We start from the raw sequence: 24,527 nt of genomic DNA, 5'->3' as shown, positions 1-24,527 counted from the left end.
TGTAATTACAAAATAATGCACTGATCAGGAAACCAGTCACGTTCTCTTTTGTACCTGCATATCTGTTAAAAGCTCAAACTAGCACACGCATACAATCGCACAAATTATACTGAATGTAACAGGTAAGACCTTTAAACCTAAGTGGGAATAAATTCTTCCTTTGATCCATTTCCTTTTAAAAAAAAAAAAGGGAAAGTTTTTTCTTGGCACAAAATCCATTCTTAGTGAGCAAGTGCCAGAAAAAAACTGACTAACCAATATTTGGTTTTCCCCTGCCATTACAGCCCAGGAAGTTTGGTAAACACAAGCGCGATTTGCATACTTTCAGACACTGAAAAAAAATGGGCAACATGGTGGTCTGGAGATTAGCACTATTATACACACCGTGACGCTGAATTTGATCAGCGGAAGAGAATGGATGGACAGATGGAATTGGAATATAAATTTGAAGATACAGTATTTTATTGTATGCAGTCTATGCTTACTTTGACACGTTGACTGCCTATGTATCAGACTAATTCCTGAAAGATGGAGGCTTTACCTCCCATTCTACTTTGAAATATCCTGGGAACCATAAGTAAGCGAAGTGCTCCATTGGGGCAAAATGCTACTATGAGGTTTTTAATTAATAATATTATGCGGTTTTAATTAAATTTGATATTTTTCATATCACAGTCATGTTTGCAATAAGATGAAGTGCAATTTTCAGCACGACCGATCTCGTACAGGGGCAATTATAAAAAAACTACAATAATTTCTAGTCAAGGTTGATCACTGGATGTGAGTCATCAGCCACTTTTACAACACAGAACTTTTTCTCACCCATAGACTGGGATTGATCACAAGGACCAAAGACTGAATTAAGCTCTGGGGGAATTATTTTATTCCACGGGACGTTCTTGCTCGGGTGTAGTACTGTCTGAATGTTCAGGAACTCTGGAGGTGGGTTTGCAACACTCAGCATTTCTCATTATAGCCTCTCAAGCAGCTTACATGCAGCATTTCAGCCAATCTGCCTCACTCGTCTCACAGTGATCTTTAGTTCAATTTGCTTGTGTTAAATCACAATGTAGAAATGGTTTGTTATTATATGTATGTGCAACTTTCAAATGTATCCCCCATTTAAATGAAAAAGATCACAACGGTGGTCGGTTGCGGTAAAAGACGAGTTGAAATGGGGAAAGAGGTGATACGCACACAAAGAGATGTTTGTGAATGTAACCACATGCTGAGGATGCTCTACTCTGTGTGTCTATACCACCTGCAAAACAGAGACACGGACCTGCAGCTCTGACACAGAGAGATCAGAAGAAAGACTGATAGCAGAGGTGTAATCTGGTCATTTAGAAAACAGCCATGTGTACAACAAAAATCTTTAGACTGCAGTGGAAGCATAGACAATAATGCAGGAGTTCCTTGAAAAAAGGTTTCTGGTACTGAAAAGTTTCTAAGTGCTTTGAGTAGAAACACAATTACTCAGTGAGGAGCAGTAAACTACATGGATTACAACTTGCTTCAGATACTCTTTATCTGCTGCAGACAGTTTATTTTTTAGACCTTTTTTAGGTCTCCTTTTGTCCGCCACTCTTCCAGTTTCAAATTTTTTAACGACACAATGCAAACCAGGCTGAAATATGCCAAGTTTCTGGCTAATAGTTCTTTGAGAATTAATGTGCTGGAGCAAAAATATTATTTTATGCTTGTCAAAGTGTGTTATCTCTGGCGTTTTTTTGTATTTCAACTAAAGAAATAGGGAAACTTTTTTGGGAACAGGCTGCTAATTTAAAATGCGTTCCTTGTTAAGATGTCTGTTATGTGTAGACACACCCATGGTTCATCGCTTGACCTTTTTTGTGCTTGAATGATTTATAGGTCCGTGTTACGTGGCTCAGCAAACAGGAAAATATCCCTCTGAAACTGATCAGATTCAAGGACTGAACCTAACATGAGTGAAAAAGCAACAAACATGCAAAACGAAGCTTTGAAAGACCTTCAGTAAGCCCGGAGAACTCTCGCTCGCGGCCGCTTTAAAAAGTTTCAAGAACATCTGGCTGCTTGCAAGCAAAATACAAAGAAATGAGGAGCAGCTCAACTTGTTTGCACGGTACTCGGCAATTATCTCATATTTTTTGTGATCTGGTGCACTGCTGAAATCCTATTTTAACATTCTTCTAATGAGTATTTGTTGGCCCACGCTAAAATCAGTGGTTTTGTCTTTTATAATTGTGCCAAATCTTTCTTTTTTTACTAATTGCTCTTGAGATTTACTGATACTACACCTCTTTAAATCTAGTTTCGGTGGCAGATTTATCTTTACCTTTCCAGGCTGCTAATGCCTATCTCTTAACATTTGGTTTTGGGCTCTCTTAGGAGAGAGATAAATGATCCGATAGTCAAGCTTCTGATCCAGCAACAGGATTTAGTGACACTTTCCTGACAACTTCCACTGCAGCAGCCAATAATTACTCAAACTGGAAAATAAATGGCAGCATTAAGTAGTATTAGTGGTAAATGGTGGTGAGGGTTTTGACTGAGTGTTCTCTATTTCTCTCACCATTCAAGCAACAATACAACCTTGAAAGCCAAAGAGAAAGCCCGTCGGCCCGACAATTTCAAGACGAAGAGAGAAGCAGCTTCTATCAAGAAAAGTCGAGAGTGTGGAGAGTGGAGGCACTTAAAAAGCCTTATTTAGAGCATGCACGTCTCAACAATAGCAATGTTGTGATGGTCAGTAGTTACAGCATAGTTTGTTCCCCGTGTTTAATTCAGATGTGATTATGTCTGTGGTCTATAATAAGGCAGACAGAGAGACAGATGCAGGGGGACAGACAGTATGAGGTAGCGGTAAATAGAAGGATAGGGACAGTGTCGTGGTAAATAATGAGCTTGGGGAGCTCTTCATATCCCCGTTGCTTCCTGTGTTTAAAGAGGTCAGTCACCAAATGGACTGCAGGCTAATTGACTTTTAATTAGTGTCTGATCAAACACTTAAGCAGCCATGCCAATACACACAAACACTGCAGCCTCTATGCAGAGATCCCCACAAAATGCCTCTCAACATCAAATGTGAATTTAAAGCAAACGACTGCAAGACGCGTCTGATGAGCCACCGGCTTTGCTTGCAACTCAACCTGGTCTTTAAATCTTCAAGGAAGATAAATTACCTTGTAAAATGCTACTTTTAATGACCGTGCATTGTGAGGAGTCGTTGGGGACCATTAATTTATAAACTAGTGAGCATCTTGTAACTCAGAAACAGCTATCACTTCTTTTTGTGAACGCAATAAAAACTGAAAAATAATTTACAGGCAGATGGGCAAAAACGAAGCGGTTATTGTTCACTCCTCCTCGGTCTTTTCCATGTCTGCTGTCTCTTTTTTTTCCCACCCTCATCCTCCCTTCACATTTCTATTTGAAAGCCGTAGGTCTGTATAATGACATTTAATGTGAGGATTGTCGTGGCTTTCTGATTGCAGTGAAAGTGCCTGTCACCGGCAGATCAACACCTCCACTCTGAGCTCAATGCCCTGTCACGCCCACTGTGGCTGAGTGCCGCTTCGGTTTGGAAAAGAATTGGAAAGGAGGAAGCAAGAGTAAAAAACAGCAAAGAGGATAAGATAAACATCCTTTGAAATTAGAGACAATGTGGCAAAGAAAGATTCACACCAAAGTTAGCCATGAATAAAAATACTGCCAGCACAAAGGGAAATGTGCAATTCCAGGAAACATTTAAAGCCCTTGTGTGTGTCTCCTGCAGAGCAAACTGAGGACTATGTGGTTTAAACACGCAGATAATACAGTCTAGCATTTGCCACCGATGAGTATCTGTGTGGGTGTGAAGAACCATCTAAGATATGGTCTGATTGTTCTCTCCGATGAGGTGAATGTCAATAGGCATAGCGCTCTCCCAGTGTGAGTGTTGCACCTTGGGCTACGGTGTCACTGACATTTAACTCTGACGGGAATAAAAATCCTTCTGTAAGGTGACTGATGATACAAGCCAGCTGCAATGACTCAGCCACACTCTGCTGAGCTGCAGTGATAAGTAGAGAGAACTCAGTCCATCTCTTCTCTGATTGAGCTCATTGTGAAGCAGGAACACTCAGTGACAGCCCAGCGAGGCAGCCCGGCAGCAAATGAGAAGCCACCAAAGATTAATATCTGCTACGGCTCTACGTCGCAATGACCGTCAACAAATTAATGTACTGTGCATAGAGTCCAGCTTCACAGAACTGTGGAGTCTCTGTGATTGTCTTTTATTGTGAAAAAGAAAGGGGGAAAAAACACCTCTGCGATGGGATGGAATCACTCCGAAATCATGAAAGGTCAAAACCAAACACATCACTTTTCACTGTACCAAAAGGTCATGTGAGGCATAATTTCCACTGTGGATATCTCTCAACTGGATCTGGTTACTGTATGATCACGGCAATGGAGCGTCACGGTAGGATGAGTGACTTTTGGCATCTGATGTTCCACAAGAAGGTAAGGCCATTTATTTTCTCAATAGACAGTTAGATTTAGACGACTCACACAGTTGGAGCATGAAACCTTGCTGACTGAATTTCAGTGCAAGTTTTGAGAAGGTACATTAAAACATATTGGTTCTTTGATGGAAAATTTTACAAGCCTATGTCTGCAAAAGATTAAATTCAACCCAGGGTTGCTGTGGGGCTGGAAGCCTATCCCAGCTCGCACTGGTTGGAAAAGCTCTAATTAGCAGCATTAAAATTTTACATATTTGTCAATTTTCCCATAATATTTTGGCCCAGATTTAAATAGAGCTTACAAAATATGTTTTCAGTTTTATGATTATCTACAGCCATCCTCCACATCAACCTGCTGGAAAAACATGATTTCTCAGAGATGCCCCTGAAATACCTAAAATGTGTTAAATTATCCAGGTGTCTTCTGTGTGTTCTACCAATTTTCAGTTATACCAGATTTATGAGCAGCAGGGACTGCCTTTCTGTCCCATTTTTTTTTTCCAAGCTACAAATCACACTTAATTTTTGATTAGTGGTGCTCTCTGAAGAGGTACTCAACTGGGAAGCAGCACTGGATATGCTTCCTTACACAGATAAAGAAAAGCTTTGGACTCAATCTGCATATTTTCTGGAAATAAGAATATGTGATGTGCTGCTATAATCAGTGTGTCCTTCCAAAAACATGCTTATCTTGAACATACAGTGAACTTATTTTTAGGAGGAAATATTACGAGCATGCTTCCACCTGGAGATTCAAATCCTGCCTGCTATGACATGTCCAACTTTGCATTTACTTGCAAAACTTGTGCAAGACTCGAATATTATCAGAGGCATTCCCTATACTTAGCAGGTACCCTGGAATGATTGCAGAATCAGCAGGCTATCACACATATCTTTTCTCAATCTCCACATCTGTGTGCAAAAATGGTCTTCAGGTATCAAATCATTTGCTATTCCAAAAGCTGAGCTTAGGAATGAGACAGAGGACATGCTGAACTCTGGAGGAAGAAGTGACAAAGAAATCTAACAGCTTTTCTCCCCTTAAGGAGCAAAAGTTTCTAGGTGGGAGGTCTTTAAAGGGAGGTAGGAAAAAAAATTCTCTGGGGAGCTGTCAAAATGTGCAACAAAGCCAAAGCAAACGTCTTCTTAGCTCTTTTAGCAAGAAAATGTGCAATATTCAATTTGCAGCATGAAAAACTGTTGCACAGCTAAATGCAGGGTAAACGCAGGTACAACGTGGCGTGAGGAAAAAACTCCCACTGAGTCCCCTCCAGCTATAAAATGGCAGCCTCATATCTTTCAGATAGCCGCCATCAGCTCCCAGTAGAATGAATCCTTTGAATGGCCCATTAAATCATTAAAACAACCTCCCATTCAGAAACCTCCGCTGCATAAGTTATTAACTACACAGAGCGTCACACACAACACTAAACTCTCGCTAAATTCTCACAGGAACACTTGAAACGATCAAAAAAGAGAAGATAAAAAGATAAGGGGAAAAAAAGCCCACTAAAAGTTTAACATGGAATTTCAAATCTACATGAAATCATATTGCCTCTATCTTACAGCATTTCTTTGAACAGCCAATAATGAAGCCATCTTCTCATTTCACAGAAATAAAAGTTCGACTTCAGGCAGCTCTGACAGCACGTGAGAATGCCAGCTGTAAAAAAAAAGATGTTTCACCTCATCAATATAAACATTTTTATAGGCTACATGAAATATGACTTTATTAGATTTTGTTTTTTGTTGCTGGATAAAGTGCGATATTCAAAGTTTCTACAAACAAGTGTCGGTTTAGGCCAAAACTCTGTGAATTCTATCACATGAGCACAAAGTGTTAAAATTAGTCATCGACAAGAAACCCAAAAAGCCACTACCTTCTGTTAGGTCAGCCCAAGTCTCTTAGTGTCCCATGCATTCATTGTGCAGAGGTTATATTTTCTTTTAGCAGATGGATGGTGAGAGCCAGTGCTAATGAATTTTATGGTTTCCATTTGTCCTCTAGCCTCACATCTGTCCATCCTGTCCCTGAGCTTATTGCATTTCTGTTGAGATTGAGTTTAATGCTTTACAGTGGCAGTGGGAGTTGTATACTCTTTTTGCTACTACTACAGTAGCCTCAATAAATGTGATGAATCCCAAGAAGGCTTTAAAACTGCACTGTAAATTTCCAAAAGTGAAGTGCTACATCACTCCATAACTGCTTTAGCAGAACTTGTGGTTTTAGGCAGTTTGATCTTTGGCTATTTATGAAATGTAGTTTGTGCATTTTTCAAAAAGAACAAGAGGAGGAAAAAATATTTAATGCCAGATTCTTTTGCTCCAGGTTTATTTTCTTTTGTCTGGCACACAATGCTCCCTTAAAACCCCTCCACTCATATTTCCCTTTATTTGAAGTGTACACAACCAGCCACACAGAAAGAAAATATAAATAAAATATATCCCTTTTCTCCTCAATCGTCTCTAAATGTGTTCTTTTATTTCTTGAGTGTCTGGATGTCTAGACCTATTCTGTACCTACGACTCAGCCTGCCTGGCTGCATAGCCATGCAGTCACAAATCGTTCTTCAAATTGTGAGCGACAGCAGGCTGCTTGCTGGAGGCGACCGGGAACAGTCGGAAGCAGGCCGGAGTTTTGTCATCCATCTAACGTTAGGATGCACAAGCGGGAGGAATGTCCTGGGCATAAAGGGGGATCCATATAAAACACAATATAATTTAGAATTTGTGGTGAAAAATTAAGCTTGAAGCTTGTCTACTATATTTTTGGTTATTTTTTATATCACTGGCATATTTCTTTAGAGTAAAAGAAGACAGAAGACCTGCAAAGGGTAGAAAAATAATGAAAATAACTCAAAAAAAGAAAGGTGCTTTTTTATCATGGAAACACTGCAGATAGAAAACTGCCAGAAGACCAGCTATATATATATAAAAAAAAATGGCCAGAGTATATATTGTTTCAGTGTTGAACCCCGAGGCTTGGACTGATAGTTTGAACCGCAGCGCTGAGGACACAGTGTCAGGCCACTCAGTCCTTCTTACGCTGAACTGTTGGTGTGATGCTGCTGCCCGAGGCTACTGTCTACGCTGTCAACCACTCCACCACTGTCTTCGTCACTACTTTATAAACATCTCCTCTTCTCTTGTCAATGTTTTGAAAGATTCAAATAAGAAAGTTTTGGAGTTCAGTGAGATTTGTATTTGAAAAGGCAAAGCAATTCAGAATCTGAGACAACAGACGATGAAGCGCTGGTGAAGACGAGAACAGCTTAGCATCAAAGTTTACTCAGAAAACAGGCTCTATATAAATACACACATTTGCATACTTTAGCCAGACGTTTATGTATGAAGAACGGGGTGTGATGGCTGAGAGGAAACAATTTGCAAAACATAATCCTATATCCTAGATATAAATAAAACCAACACATTAATTCAGCAACTCCCAAAGCACCGAAATTTTAGAAAAATACTAAAAACCTGACAGACACACTTGATCTAAAGCATATTTTGTAGGTACTACTGTCCAAAATTACTCAGAAAAACTGACTTTCAGCATTTTGCATTAATCTGCTGCGAGAAACAATAAAAAAACAGCATTGAAGAATACAGGATCTTTAGTAGAGCCCTTTTTAGCGGTCAACTTGGGAGATGGGTGTTGCTGAAGTCCAGAGGTTTGCAAACCACACTGAAGTTGAGTTATACACAAAAACTAGAATCAAATCAGGTTTTGTGTTTGAGGATGTGATTTGTCATAAGCAGTGAGACAGTGTGTGCAATCTGAGCCCTCAGAATTTATTCTGTGCCTGATATCTGGCTCTGATGCACACGAGAAGGCAAGCTGCTCTCCAAATCAGAACGTGCAAACAGTACTGTTACCTTTTCAGTGCCTGAATAAATCTAGAACTTCCCAACTTCTGACTGGATGGGAAAGACGCACACTTGATTGGTCTGAGCCAGGCTCAGCGCAGAGCTACAAATAAACTTTGTGTAAACATCTTTATTTTTGATTTTATTTTCATTAAATCTATTTGGTAACCTCAGTGTTCCTTGCCAGGCTCTGTGGTCTTGCCAACAAAGTACAGCTGGCAGATAAATAATAGTCCAGTAGTGATACTGCAGATTATCAATTGCAGAGACATGAACACAAACCTGCAGCAAACAGCGTATGAAAACAGCTCTTTGTATCTCAGTAATGAAGCTGTTTTGCCATGAGACTGCCGCCTTAAAAAAAATGTAATCCAGCAAAAGAGACGAGGCAGTTTGACCATATCTTTGTGAAAACAACAGTGGGAATTTTAAAGAAAGGTCTGATTACTAGTCTTTACCATAAAATGAGATCTTTCCTTTTCAAAGAAAAATAAGGCAGAGAAATTGTCTATTCTTCCTGTTTTGACTGGAGCACTGCAGTTGTGAAACACCGAAAAAGAAAATCTTATATCCCTTTAACACCGTTTGCTGAGCTGACCTTGGAGACACTTTTTTCACTCTGTTTCATGTTGATTTCCCTCTTCATCCTTCATTTTATCTTTTCCCATTCTCCTCTCTCCCCAAAGTCTCACTCTTGCCTTATCTTGCCATTCCCCCTCCACATCTGCCTGCGACCCTCCATTTCATCTCAATATTTGCTCCAGCAACTAGAAAACAGTCCCGGTGTGAGAGAGAGACGGTATGCCCGACACACTCTGTATCTTTAAATTAAAAGAAAAACGCGGATGACAAGCAAGCGATGATGTCTTGGAGGAGAGGGAGAAGCACTTGAAGGGTGAGTAACACTGAAGCATGAATACTGGATCATTCTTTGAGGAGGAAGTGAAACTAAATATAGAACCCAAAATGAAAGAAATGCAATCAAAATGAGTCAAATTATTGGTACGTCGGGGAAGATAACAAGGGGAAAGTCAGAGTGCACAAAAAACTGACCTTTCAGCATGAAACTTTTAATAACGGTATTCAGACAGCTCGTCATTAAGTTTGTAACTGAAGTCATTAGCTGACCTGTTCACTTACAACATCACCCTCCTCTATCTTCAGCCATCTGCATGTTGGAGAGTCTACCATCTTTCCTCACTTGGCCCTTTGGCATTTTCTGACTGAAATGGAGATGAGTACCACACTTTCAAATCTCTTGATTTGAAAGCGTGAAGATGAAGATGAAGAAGACTGAAACACCATATTTGGGCTACTTTTCCTGTGAATAGGGCATTTTTTCTTATTCTGATAACCTTATTCAGTGAATTTAACAGCGCAGATGAGTCACACATGTTCACGTCAATGCTAACTAAAGACTAAATTAGATAAAACCTAAAATGTTTTGCTGCAACGATCAGGTTTTCCCCACAAAGGTGAACATAAATCAGCACCTAAAAGAAAAAATAAATTATTCATACTTTCGGGTCTCATGTAGGGCGCAGTATTATTTTTAAAAAATAATTTTCTGACTCATACCTGACTTTTAACAGCCTTTTTTCCCCTTCCCTGCTCATCTCAAGTTTGGTCTCCAGCAAAGTTTTTCAGCTCCTCCAGGGGAGATCCGGAGGCGTTCCCTGGCCAGATGAGATATACTATCATTCCAGCGCAATCTGTGTGTTCCCCGATGCCTCCTACCAGCTAAATATGCCCAAAAACCCACAGCTTGTCTCTTCTCCTTTTACAAAAGAAGAGCAGCTTTTTACCCCACATGTGAATTCCACACTCTGTCTCTCAGGTCACTACCCAAAGCTCATGGCCAAAGGTAAGGGTTAGAACATAAACCAACCAGTAAATCGAAAGCTGGGGCTTCCACCACTGCCCCATCTTACTGATCTCATGCCGCTCACAAAGAAAAGAACTAAAACCCCTTAACCTGAGGCAGCAATTTACTCTTAGCCTGAAGGAAGCAATCCATTGTTTCTGGCAGGGACCCTTGGCTTCAGACAAACTTTTCTGCACCATAAAGTCCAGTCAGAATCAACAGAAAAAGAACCAGTGACAATTCATAACCCCAACTGAGGCCAAAACCTGCTGGAAAGTTGCTTGACTCAGTACGAAGAATACAGAATCAGCTTTCACTCTGGTTATTTAAGGGCAAGACAGATATCCACACAAAACTCTCCTATGAACACGAACATAATCCGAAGTCTTCAGACAGTTCACAAAACACAGGGAATGGTGAAGAAACATGTTTATAATGAACAATGTGAACAACTTGAGGGGGTAGGGACGAATAATACTTCTGCCTACTCCTTTTCAAACAAATAATGGAATGATATTTTGTAATGATTGCGAAGGCACATGTTTGAAATGTTTGAAATAAAAATGAACTGATGTACAACATGACTAACATATTTGACTCAGCTAACTGAAGAGCATATGTACGGATTGCAACTGTAGAAAATTCCATTAAAACAAGAAACGGTTCAAGTATAAATATTCCCCATCAAGCTCCAGCTTGTGCTTACTTTGACCAATCAAAAACGTTTTATTTCAACCGTGTATTTTAACGGGGGCCGGCAGACAGAAGCTTCTCTGAAGCGAAAAAGCTTGTTTGCTGGATTACACTATCACTGCACAGTAGGGTACAATTGCCGCTTTAGTGAAGACGTTTCATTCATTTTCTTAGGCCGGTTACCAAAGAACAGCGCTGGAGTTTTATATTCAAACCCTGGAACAAAAAAAGACTCTTTGCATCATGTTTCCTGTAAACCACTGGAATAGGGCTGATACAGCTGGGAAGAGGGGGATACTTGGTTGGTTTGGTGGACTTTTTACTGACAATTATAATTTTTTTTCCCATTAAAAATAATGAAAACGATACTTTGGAATTTATTTTCATCATTTTTACTCAAGGAGGGAAGAGCTTTGTAATCACAGTCAGCTGGTTCTTTGAAACATCAAACCACAGTCAAATTCATGGTCGTCTCTTACGATCCGCACTACCTCACGGTGGAAGCACAGCTGTATTCAAACAGTCCAACCTTTTTTCAGCACACTCATGCAGCTTTTCATCCTCCCTTTATCTGTCCAATTTAATTAGAAGTCTTTCGTCCCCGTGCTCCTTTATGCTTCACCTCTTTCATCTTCTGTCCAACACAGATCAATTCTTCATGGCACACTTTCCCGGTCCCTGCTGATGCTGTCGGGCTTTCTAAGAAGCACGCAAAACTTTGCTCCCCCCCAGGTTTAACATATCTGAAAAAAATATGAGAACTTCACAATCCACTGGTTGCCCAGCAGTTTTTAAGTCCAAGTGTACCTCTGGTGGAAAAAAATCAAATGGGAAAGGATCTTAAAGTTACCATGTTGCTGATGGCATATTGATAAATAACTCGTAGAACATATGGAGTACTTCTCCAGAGCAATTGCTCTATTCATTTTGCATAGAAGTAGAGGATCAGCAGGGGGGTGAATGGGATGGGATAATCAGGAATACAAAGGATGATTGGAGGATGGTTACAGTGAGGCTAGGGGGGGAATGAATCGAAGACACTTCGGTATGAATAAGAAATAGAAAAATGAGCTTGTAGGGGATTAATGGAGAGAGGAAAATTTAATTTAAAGCACCATGTGTATAATGTAAATGTGGCTTCCATACTGTTCACCCCCCAAGTTGACTAAATCCATTTGTTAGATTTCTATTGTTAAATGTGATGTGAATCCATTTGACTCATGACCAGTGGAATCCCACAGGTGATTAACTAGTATGAGCTCTTGCAGGTCAGAGTGAAATCATCTCTGTTTAACCCATTAGCCAGGTTATTAATCAGGGCACATTTATGGTATCTCTGCGGTCTTCATTACAGAACAGGGTCTTACAACCCAGCCACAGGGGGAACATGATATAATTGTGGTAATCCTCACATCCTCTCCATGAATTACTGTGATGTGATTTGATGCAAACCGCAGTGTTTTGTCACCCTGTCTTTCAGGAATCAAGATGCAAATGGATGCTTCAAGTACTGATCTTTATTCATTTGACTGTGCACGTAACCTGGCTCACAATTAAATGCTTTTATCCCTAGTGAGATTACATTATAAACAACCTACCCTGTTTCATTCGGCACCTGCAGCAAACCACGGATATCTATCCATCGATTGTCTTTATCTGTGTTCCAGGTGGTTGCTGCTCCAGCTGGAGAGAATGCTGCTAAGGCTTAACAGAGGTAGCAATAAGCCCAGCAAGCAGCAACAACAGGATCCTGAGAGGGGAGAACTGGGAGTGTACTTTATGCGAGTGAGGGGAGCTGGCTGTTAGTCGTGCTGGATTAGAATCTGACAGCCAGCATCTTTAGATACTCCCATAAAAAAAAAAAAGGAGAAGGAGGAGGAGGTCTCCTGTTCTACCACAAATGGCCATGACATAAGGTCCACCCATTATTGACACCAAGAGAAATGGAAAGACATGACAGAGCAACCCTGAGACCCTGTAGAGCCATTTACTGTTCTTCAGGATGCGACAACGGATGAGTCTAGATGTGTACTTTTTTCAGCCAGAGAGAAAAGCTCCGCTGCCCAGAGCAGAGGATGGAAAACTAATGACGTCTCAGTAAGACTAAGCCCTAATCCCCAATGACATTTCTGAGAGGAATTGTTTTTGTAGTCCAACTATAATGACAGGGAATAAAAGGGAAGATTTTGCTCCTGGTGAGGTCCAATTACAACCACAAGGACACACCAAGGAAAAAAAAAAAACCCCACTCATGTTTGACATTGAACAACTTCAATGCAACCAATAACTAAAGCGCTGTCAAGATCAGCTGGTGAAATATCACTGACCCTTCAGATATATTTATATTTTTAAAAAACAGTTAGGCTCCTCTTAAATAGAAAAGTAGATGGATGATCCTAATTATAGATGAAATATGGACACACCACTGTACTCTAATGCCTCATAAATTACCACAGGGATAAATCAATGCCTCCATGACACTTTTTACTTGTTGATATGAGAGCAGCAGATCATTTACTTTATTTTAACTGTCATACTAGGATGCAACTTTCTTCGTATCATTTTCTGTTATGATAGATTTTAAGTCATCAGATACAAAATACAAGTAGCTGAAGTACACAAAATGTCATGGACTTTATTATATTTTATATGCACTGTACAAGGATTTGTAAATGTACTGCAATATCTATCAGTATCACTGCCTGAGCTCTGAAACTCATTTAAAGGTCCAACTATATTTTTCTGATGTAGTTAGTGAGAAGAAAAATCATGTTTTTTTCACCAGTTTTGAACATGCTTGTTATTAAAAGAGAAACTGGAGGCTACATGGGCACTATTAATACCAAAAACCCATAATTACATCAATGATATCATTAATTTAAGACAACCTAAAGTGATGTAACTTACTCTCACTCGGCAAAAGCAAAGTAAGTGATGTGGATATCATGCATGTTAACTGCTGTGCTTCACTGACTGTATAGCACAGTTTGAAGAAGCAAACACTGCAATTCTGCCAACGGCCACTAGGTCAATATCTGTACATGTTAAAATCCGCTATTTAATGAGATTATTGCCAGTGCCAAAGCATCTTCAGAGCCTTTAACAACAAGTGTACAAGGTTTCCTTTCCCCATTTTTCTTTAAATTAGTCGCCCATTTGGATACTGTTTAAACTCAATTGGACAGACGGCAAAACAGATAGCCGGATCTCACCTTCAAGCCACGGAACTATAGTCTGGAAAAACATCTTGTGTTGGTCCGTTCTGGAGCATTTTTAGTGGCAAGTATCACTAGTTGGGAAGTTAATGTGAAAGATTCAAAATAAAGGTACTATAGCCATCCTATAAGTCAATTCTAGAGTCCCATGCAGGGCCAACCCTGTGCAAGATGTATTCAAATAACTAATGAACATGCTGCAGCACTCAAAGTATTTTTAGAGTCCATAGATGAATCTTGGGTTTTGTTCAAGGATAAATTGATTGGTTGTCTGTCTCAAAATGGTCTTCTGTAATATGGATCTGCTGAATGAGTGAGCGAGAAGGCTTATATGAAGAAAAATGAGGGAAGCATCTTTTCACCGAGACTGTAATGTCTGAAGAGTAATAACTCTCAGTCACTTTTGTCTGCACTTTTTGTGACAGTGAAAAGTTCTGTATCTAAGCACTGAGACATTTGATGAAGACACACAGCTTGTATACATGAACACCGAGTGTGGACTAACAATTAATTATTAGTAAATTACCAAGTTAGCTTGTAGTGAAAATGTGGGGAAAAAAAATATGAATTTCTTTTAAAACAGCACTGGATGTAAATCCAACCCCTAAAAACGCTGCTGGAAAATAAACCAAGTATATTTTATCCTTCTTAAGACCTTATCTGGCCGTTTGTGAGCACAGAACCATCTGTGTTTTTTAAATATTGATCGATTAATTTCCAGAAGCCAGATATTTTTTCTTCTTCTGTATAGTTATGAAGAAATTTGGATTGAAACCCCTCGTATATTAAGAGGCATTTGCTCCCAGAAGCTTCAACGAACAGTATCATCTTTGAACATATGACACTAAACACTGCTTCCGGTCTGTTCTTCTCTTCGCTCTTCCAGCTCCAAGTAACACTGCAGGAATTTCTTGACTGCACTACATCCTTCCACTCTCTACATACAGATTACTGCATCACATCTGTTTGAAGAACAAACAGGCATACACTCCAACCTAAAGCAGTAATTGCATCCTGATTTCTAAACCTCTGAATAAACCTGGAAATATGAACAAGAAATAATCATAATAAGCCTCTGTAAACACAGCCAAAACCTGCTTGCAAAGCCAAACAAGCATCTTTATTTGACGCACAAATGTTAAAAATATCTGGTAGAGCTAATTACTTGTTTTATTGTGAATGAACACAGGGCAGACTTTAATCAGAACTGAGGGAGGAAATAACTTTGATTGCTATTAAAGCGCCGTAAAAATCCGAGGGGAAAGAAAGGGGAATTTGAATAATTACTCACACTTGAATAATTTAACTGGAACACTGTATATTCCTGAATAATGAGTAGTACACCCCTTGGGCCAACTAAATTATTTGTGGGACCCTGTGACCACTGGTGTTATTGCCAGTGTACTTTTGATGAGGGGGGTAAGGGGTGGAGGGGACAAAGAAAGTAGAGCTTCCTTTTTATCAGAAAACAACTGGGCACATAGCCTGAAACAGTAAGAAAATGCTGGCAGCAGCAAGACAAGAAAATCTGCTCTCCGGTGTTACAGTAACTGTTGCTCGTTTGAACGAACTTGGCTTCAGGGACAATTTTTCTGTTTTGTGTTGCCATTTTCACAAATCACTGTCTGCACTAATTTAAAACAGTAAAATAATCAACAAGTTGGTAGTTCTACCAGTCTTAGACTTACATAAATGAAAAAGGTGGTAAAAATCACATGTTTAATCAACATTACCTATCCCCTGTGTCAGTTGAATATGTGTCAGAAGACAAGAGGAATATGGATGCCTTTTTTTCATTGCTGAAATATACTGATACTGAACACATGCTTTTAACTTGAGGTATGACTTTAAACCATCAGACGTAGCTTGAGTCATTTTTTTTTCAGCAGCAGAGGTTAAAAGTTTGTAGAAAAACCTTTGGAAAGTACATCAGAAGACAAAAAGAGAGACGATTCTAGCTGGCAGGCAACAGAAAAGAGGAAACACACGAAGGCTGAGTTTCCCGGAGCACGGGAGGACGTCTTTGCACAATTTTTTTACTTCTTTTCAGAATAAATTCACACTGAACGTGCACGTAAGAGGTTTGTGAGAACATTTTTTGATCAATAATTTCTAAAGTCATCGACTTTGATTTTAGATGCAAAAGCATGTGTAAAATAGGGCGGGTGCGCGTGAATGGGAAAAATGAACCTCCAACAGAATCAGTTAAATAGTAGAACAAATTCCTTTGTTTGTGGTGAAACACGATCCAGACCAAAACGCTGCAAAGAATCAAAATAGGTGGGGCTTGTCCTGAAATGACCTGCTTCGTGTTGAATTTTGACAGAGCAGCCTGCAGCAGCTTAACATTTGCTGTTCTGTTGGATACTTTTGTTTTTTTCTCTTGCGCTGAGCCTTTTTCATATTGAAGATGTCAGTGGTTCTGCTCTTGTCCTCAGTGATTTTTCAAATGGCACTATTCTGTCGCATAAAGACAAAACTTGATGCACTCAAACTGATGTGAAAAAGACACGCTTATCACACAACTTATACAGCTTGCTTATTTCCTCATAAACCTCCCCTGACCTACTTTTTTAAAAATCTGTCTTTTCCCTACTCTTCATTTCACTCTACATAAACCTACCAAACACACTATAAACACTCAGGCAAAGCAGTACATGTCAACTGTATACCGTATATATGTGTTAGAGGTCTCGCTGACCCATTTGTGGTACACATACATTAGCTACATGTATGATGTATTACTTGGTAAAGCCTAAATACAAAACAACATGACAGTTTCAGCTTGTCTAATACAAGCTGATGCTGTCCTTTGTGCACTATTTAAAGTAGCTTCTTTAAGAGACAAAAACTATTCGAAAAGATTAAAGTGTGGGAATCTTTGACATCTTAAGTGGTTTTCTGACATTATTTTATATACACATTCAGTCAAACTGTCAATGAAAATGTGTAAACTGCTGCAAGCAACTACAGTAGAAATGATAAATGAGCACTACGGATAATCTTAACCTGCTATACACCTCTCGGTCCAGCTTTCTTGTTAAAGAAAGTGGGGGAAAAACAGCTTTCTATTATGATACTAATGATGCACTTTGTAATCAGAGCTATTCAGGCTCAGGTTAGTGTAATTGGGGTATTGACTCACAGACCAGAGGGCCATGACAATAGCCTACTACAGGGCTCTGACCTGATTAGACCAAACAGTAATTAGCTAATAACAATCTGATAAGAAAAAAGTAGCACACATAAATAAAACCGCTGTAAGAAATGTAAAAAAAAAAAAAAAAGTATTTTTTTTTTAATTTGCTGTTTATGATCCAACCTCATCGGAAATTAAGGAGGCACATTAAATAAATAGCATTCCTTGTTGGGGCTTACAATGGAAGCATTTTTTATGTGATCGGTTCTGTTTGTGTGTTAGCACTTTAGCCTCCACAGTTTTCACGATGTCATTTTCAGCTTTTGTGTGTTGGCAGATATCGATAGTAGCTTGAGTTACTTTTATTTTCTGAAAATTGGGTCGAGGTCACACAGAATGTGACAATCAGTAAAAACTTTACATTACCCACATTTTTTTATGGATCTCCTTTAAACTTTGCAACAAATACCAGGTCGTAGATATGTCTGTCATATACCAGGTCATGAAGGACATGACTTGACTTTGACCTTCTTTCTTAGCTCTCAAGGTCAAAATAAATTTCGACAAACCATGTCAAGTAACATATCATATGAAAGGGCATGAAGAGAGCTGTGCAATACATGTTCCAACATAATACGTAAATATAATTCTTTAAATACGACACTATACGACAATGACGGACTGAATTAACATGACTTAATGTCTCAGATTTCAGCCAATTCTGCTCCAATCATATGGGTAAAGATAACAAAGTACACATTTTTATTATATGCTTCAAGCTCATAGGTTAAAGGTCAGGGTAACACAGATTAGGAAAAGGCTTTAGTTTAGTTTCCATCTCCAAACTTTAAAGCAATTTATTAGCAATTTGGGGACATAAGCACTTTCTTTGCTTGAGTGCTTTAAAGCATTATTTTTCAATACAACATTATATAACACAAACCCATTAATACACTACACTAGATTTCTATATTAATTGTTGGGAATTTCCATATTTCCAAGGCTGACATCAGCATAAAACATCAAAGTTTTACTGTTGCCCTTCCCCTTTTTTTTGGACCTTCAGAAGGTTCGTGAATCCATCTCAATTCAGATCACAAATCAGGTTTTAATTAACAGCTGAATTCATCTTTAAGGATTCTTACTGTACAGTTATGTGCAGTGGGACTCTGGTCCTAAGTTTGTTCTTTGAGACGGCGTTTTTCCTTTTCTTTCTTTTTTTTAATCTAACCTGATCTCCTCACTTTAACCTTAATCTCGTACTGGTTGAGCCTTTAGGGGGTGTTGGTGTAATTGCTGTCTAAGAGAATGCATTCAAAGCCCCTTAACCCCAGCATGAGAGGAGACCTGGGCTTTGAACCAGTATCTGAAGGCTTCATCTAAAGTTGTGTATATTTAGAGTGGCTGCCTTTGTCTTGTAAAATTCATGTTACAGCCTGGAGCGAAGCAGTCAGATCTTTCTCTTGATCTCTTAACATTTTTGCCTTGTTGTTGTTGAGAAGCCATTTGGGGATTGTCATGCTTCCGATTTTACTGCTGGAGCTTTTAAACGGGGGCCTCGTCATTAATGCCCTCATCTTTACGACACAACAAACAAATCAATGATTTTTTGGTTATACAGTGCAGCTGTTAACTTCCTTCTTCATTTCATTTCATTTCATTGTGTATACAAAATCAATATCTTGTAATATGGTGAAGCGTTTCTGCAAGGCATCCTCGCAGGCTTAATTTCACATTTCATCATTTCCTTTATTACTCTTACAAACATACCTCAAATCAATGAGGTCATAACAAAGCTTACCTGAAAAAAAAAAAGATAACTTCATTTTCTCCAGCCAAGATTGAATATTTCTGGTCCTGTGTGCAAAACTGATAAAGATGAAGGAAATTGTCAGTTTGAATGCAACTAGCCAGGAGCGTGAAAAGGATGTCGGTGGTAAAAAATGCAGAGGTGTGGAAAGGAGGAGCTGAGGAGAATCTCCTGACACGGATGAGGCCGTGTGAAATTTGTAAATCCTTGATTAGGAGGGATTGTCTCTTCCTCTAAGAGGAGATTAAAGAGGAATGTTTTCTAAAAATGATGCATAAAGTATGAGAATTTGAAACAACGGGGGGACTTCATGAAAACAGAAGTAAACTTTGTTAAATTGGTGTTTCCACAATTCGGGCAGGTATTAGGTAGAACACCAGCTTGAGGAAAGAAGTCCAGCAGCAGGTGATGGGATGTGGCTGGAGCTGGAACAGCAGGGCATCCAAGGTCTGATTTCTACATTTTAAAAATTCAGTACTCCTCACCTAAATTCAGGTCCAGCAGAGTTGAGATGACGTAACTCAACTCGAAAGAATATTAAGAACACATCTCACTTCAGGGCATATGAATTTTCAACATGAATTTTCTATTTTGCTGATTTCCGTACGGTGTTGCAATGGTTAGCACGTTCAGCTCACAGCAAGAAGATGCTGGATTTGAACCCACCGACCGGCTGGGGCCTTTGTGTGTAGATTTTCCACATTCTCCCTGTGCTTCTTTGGGCTCTCTGTTGTTAAACCTGCTTAAGTCCAAAAAATGTATGTCAAGAAAACTGGTTATTCAAAATTGACTGCAGTTGTGAGTGTGTGTGTGTGTTAGCTCTGGATGCTGTACAGGTTGCATCAGCTGAATGACAGCTGGGATAGGCTGGCTGGAATATGCATTTTGTACTATATTAAGGAATTAAAAGGAAAACAAATAAGTAAATACGAAATAAAATAAATCACTCTGCATCCAAACATACTCACAACTGCTACTTGGTGGAGTTAATCGATTTAATATCACCATCAACTGGAAAACCAGACTGAAGACGCAGACTGAAGAGTTTAAACTGTTCACTTCATGGAGATTACTTAACATTTCACTGCGTGCTTGATTGAGTATCCAAATTAAAGCAGATGGTCTGATATATTTTCATGGAGCACGCAATTATGTTGTTGAATTTTTATTTTTTTATTTATTTATTTATTTCAAATCTATTGCTGGAGAGTCTCTAATATGCTGTTCTATTGCAGCCTGGTGTGGGATTTTTATGATGCTACAGAAACAGCTGAGAGGACACTGAGCTCATAAGAGGAGAACAGTGGCTGATGGCTGATGTAAGAACTGTGTCGAGCTTTAATTCAATAAGCATAGGCAGTTTTAAAGCATGAAATCTTTAAGAATGATCACTTCTTTCCGTTCCCTCTGACGCCAGATAAGCTTAGCAGGCAATTTTAACTCGGTGGCAGCTGCTGTCTTCTTCCAGATCTCATGTGTTTTGTTTTTGTGTGTGTGTCTTTTAGGTTTGCTGGTTGGCTGGATTTGGGGCTAATCAAGAAACCAGAGGCAGCTGGCTTCTCTAGATCGATAAAGCCCACCTCTACCTGGTATTCTGGTGAATCCTTCATCTCTGAGATCATTTTCTCTTCTCTTTGAGTTTTTGCATTTCTGTATAGTTTTACTTGAGTTCATTTGTTAGCCTTGATTTTTGTCGCTTTTGTCACGAAACACAGAGAATGCATTTCATACAAGCTCTAGCACAATGCTTTCCAAGAATCCCTTTTCCAAAAATGTTGAGCATTTATCAGAAAAATTAAAGCCTTCTGATTTTTTTGTAGGAGAAGATGAACCTGGTAAAAAAAAAAATTGTATTACATAGTTATACAAAATTCCTGAAAGCACCTATAAAATGAATACAGAAATGAAAATAAGTCCAAAGCAGATATTGTCAGTATTGTGACATCAGAAATTATGGTTACCATGCAGAATGCACACAGTACTGTCAGATGCCTTGTGTGAAACACGGTCGTCCTGAAAACCCCAGACCATTTGATGCTTTACCTGAGTCTCTAATTTGCATAATCCCTGCCTGAAGAGTGAGGGCGATAAGCTTTTAGGTTGAGGTTGTCAGCTTGTGGCAGTCAGCAGTTTTGTCCCAGAGGCATGCTGGTCTTGTTCTGTGGACAAACATAAAAGCCTAGACACGACCGATAATGGTTTAACAGGTCTGCCGGGGGACAGCCTTTGCACGCACACTCAATGAGGAAAAAAAAAGAGACAGTAAAACAGCCGTGCCAATCTCATCCAAATAAAAAGTTAAGATGGGCTGCCTAGTTTCAGAGTGCTGACCTGTTAGTCTGGGAGAATTGAAGCTTATCAGCTCTGCTCTCAGCATTTTACCAACAAAAACAACTCCCTTTGAATTGAAGCAAACTGCAAACTTTTAAGGAGATGAGATCGCAACACTTAATAACCCCAAGCTGATTGGTGAGGTCAGAAGCAGGCCAGATTCTTAATAAGACAATTTTTTTTTATGTCTCTGATTTTCTTCTGCTGTTCCTCTGCCTGATCAAATGTGATGATAGGCAGGGGGAATGCATTCTGGTCTTAAAATGACTTCCGCCAGCTTATCCGCACTGGTCCATCCAGGTGCAGCAGCCCCTGACCTCTGCTGTCAACCGAGTGCTGCGCTTCCAACTGAGGCAGCCAGTAATAAAGTAAACAGAGTACAGAGACTCTCATGCATACCAGTACACACCATCAATGTCCAAAGAACACCCACACTTGGAAGCTGGTACAAATACCAAAACAAACAAGCAAACGCTAAATAATTTTGTGCACTTGTACGCTTGTGAATTCTGTCTCACATGTTAATTTTCAGAACAAAGAAGAAGCCCATTAAAAAAGCAGTCACATACTAATCACAGGAAAAACATTTCTTGCAGCAGATAGGTGAGTAAACTTTATTTCCACACTTTTTTGTCAAACTCCATCAGAGATACTCGATTCTGTTCCAAATCTCTGCGCTCAGCTGCCTCAGCCACATCATTGGCAGGTCCATAAAAGCCAGGACAGTCTAAATGATAAATATATGACAACTTACAATGAAGTGGATCAAAATGAAGAGCTCAGCGGTACTGTCTTAGGATGGCATCTTTACAATAAGTCAGTTTTTCAAATTTCTGTCCATCCAGAGTTGCCCCTGTCAGCTGTAATTGGGCTGTTATTGTGATGTGGAAATACCTAGGAGCAACAACAGCTCACCCATGAAGTGGTATGCCACATAAGCTCACAGTCAGAGATTGCTGAGTCCTGAAGCACACAGTGTGTAAAAATAATTTTGTCCTTGGTGGCAACACTTACTACCAACTTTCAAACTGCCTCAAGAAGCAACATCAGCACAAAAAACTGCACCTTAGGAGATTCATGACATGGGTTTCCATGACTGTGTGGCAGCCAGATCACCACCCATCATTTCCTGCACTGCCACTGCTCTGAAGCACTGGGAGCATATTTTCTGAAGCTCAGTCAGGCTTCAGAATCTAATGGAGGAATTTGGGTTTAGTGGACGCCAGGAGATAAATCCTTAATGCCACAGCAAACTGGAATATTTTAGACAGCAGGGTGCATTCCACCTTTTGGTAATCTGTTGAGTTTCCTATCAGAATACGATCAAGCCACCAGAGATGATAAAAACTGCCCAGAAAAGCAGAAATCAGAGCTGCTTTCAATTTGATCTTCCCTTCAAAGTAACGTCTTTAAGCATTGATGCAGCACCTCCGGTGAGGCTCCTATTTTTTTTCTCCCCCGCTTCCGACCACATGCACTTGTGCTTCAACAAAAGTCAAAATATTAACCTGTTTACTTGTTTTTCATTTTAGGAGAATTCAGTTCAATTCGATTTTATTTATACAGCACCAAATCACAACAACAGTCGCCTCAAGGCGCTTTATATTGTAAGGTAGACCCTACAATAATACATACAGAGAAAAAACCCAACAATCATATGACCCCCTATGAGCAAGCACTTTGGCGACAGTGGGAAGAAAAAACTCCCTTTTAACAGGAAGAAACCTCCAACAGAACCAGGCTCAGGGAGGGGCGGGGCCATCTGCTGCGACCGGTTGGGGTGAGAGAAGGAAGACAGGATAAAGACATGCTGTGGAAGAGAGACAGAGATTAACAAGTGTGATTCAGTGCAGAGAGGTCTGTTAACACATGTTGAGTGAGGAAGGTGACTGAAAAGGAAAAACTCAGTGCATCATGGGAATCCCCCAACAGTCTACACCTATTGCAGCATAACTAAGTGAGGATTCAGGGTCACCTGATCCAGCCCTAATTATATGCTTTAAAAAGGAAAGTTTTAAGCCTAATCTTAAAAGTAGAGATAGTGTCTGTCTCTTGAATCCAAACTGGAAGCTGGTGCCATAGAAGAGGGACCTGAAAACTGAAGGCTCTGCCTCCGATTCTACTTTTAAATTGAGAAGATGAAGGGGAAGTGGTGAATGATGACTGCGTTAATGTGGCCAAAAACCTCTGGCCTCACCTCCATCCACAACTTTTCGAGAAAAAAAAACCTGCACCAATGAACCATGAGCCCAGCCACATCACCCAACATTACTACTGCAAAAACATGTGAAGGAAAAGAAATAGGAATAAGTTTCAGCTGACAAAGAACAAAACAAAGGGCCTGAGACAGGCTGGTCTATTTCATACGCAAGAGGAGGATTTTTTTGACACGGTGTCTCCACCTAACATGTTATTTATCTGACGCAGCTAGTCAAGTTTGTGCACGAATACACATACAGACTGCATAAATGTCCCTGGAGATTGTTGGTTGCCATGCAGCTTCGCGGATGCACATCATTTCGTACTGTAAACACACAGCACGTCATTGCACGAAGCACAGAAGGCCTTTGATGTTTCTGCTGCAGCACTGCTCAATGTGACCTCAATTCACATTCTTCATTGTAATTGAGGGGAATAGTGTAGCGCTCATTATCCCTCCGCCTTCCCCTGTCAATCCAAAACTACACAAGCGTAAAAGTACAAGCAAAGCGAGTATATGTATCATCACCTGCACGCACACACACACACAAATCACGTACTGCGTCCACACACACACATGTGCACGCACAGGGAGCAAGAAGAAAGTTGAGATTCACCCAAGAGTCTTCAGAATAAGCCCATGGCTCAGCGTCTAGCCAGGAGTTATTTTATTTTATTTGTCATTCTGTTTTCTTCACATCAAAAGCTTTCAATTGGATGACAAGTAGTGTCAAGGCAGTTCCATCTTGGTTGCCTCTCAAGTCTTTCAGTCAAAGGATGTCTCTCTCACTCATTCCCCCCTTTTCCTTCTTTACTTTGCATTATACACCACACTCTGAGACTGTGACAGCTGCAAAAAAAAAAAAAGTGGAAAAAAAATCACTGCGTCTCACAGATTGGTACCTGCAGTGCTCATGAT

At 39.8% G+C, this 24,527-nt stretch overlaps 1 protein-coding gene and 1 long non-coding RNA gene across 6 annotated transcripts in view; both read right to left on the bottom strand.

Annotated features, from left to right (window-relative positions):
• Positions 1-24,527, bottom strand: part of asic2 (acid-sensing (proton-gated) ion channel 2) — a 394,155-nt gene that overhangs the window by 67,348 nt on the left and 302,280 nt on the right. The gene's annotated exons all lie outside the window — the stretch shown is intronic.
• LOC120741647 lies at positions 54-22,995 on the bottom strand. Its single transcript, XR_005697658.1, has 2 exons — positions 2,094-22,995; positions 54-1,909 (listed from the first exon to the last, which is right to left on the bottom strand). It is a non-coding gene; the product is annotated as an uncharacterized LOC120741647 (long non-coding RNA).

This window comes from Simochromis diagramma, unplaced genomic scaffold (assembly GCF_900408965.1).
Source record: "Simochromis diagramma unplaced genomic scaffold, fSimDia1.1 OVJJ01000321.1, whole genome shotgun sequence".
Classification (NCBI taxonomy): Eukaryota; Metazoa; Chordata; class Actinopteri; order Cichliformes; family Cichlidae; genus Simochromis; species Simochromis diagramma.
Note: the sequence above shows the minus strand (reverse complement) of the source record. Positions and strands in the feature narration are given on the sequence as shown.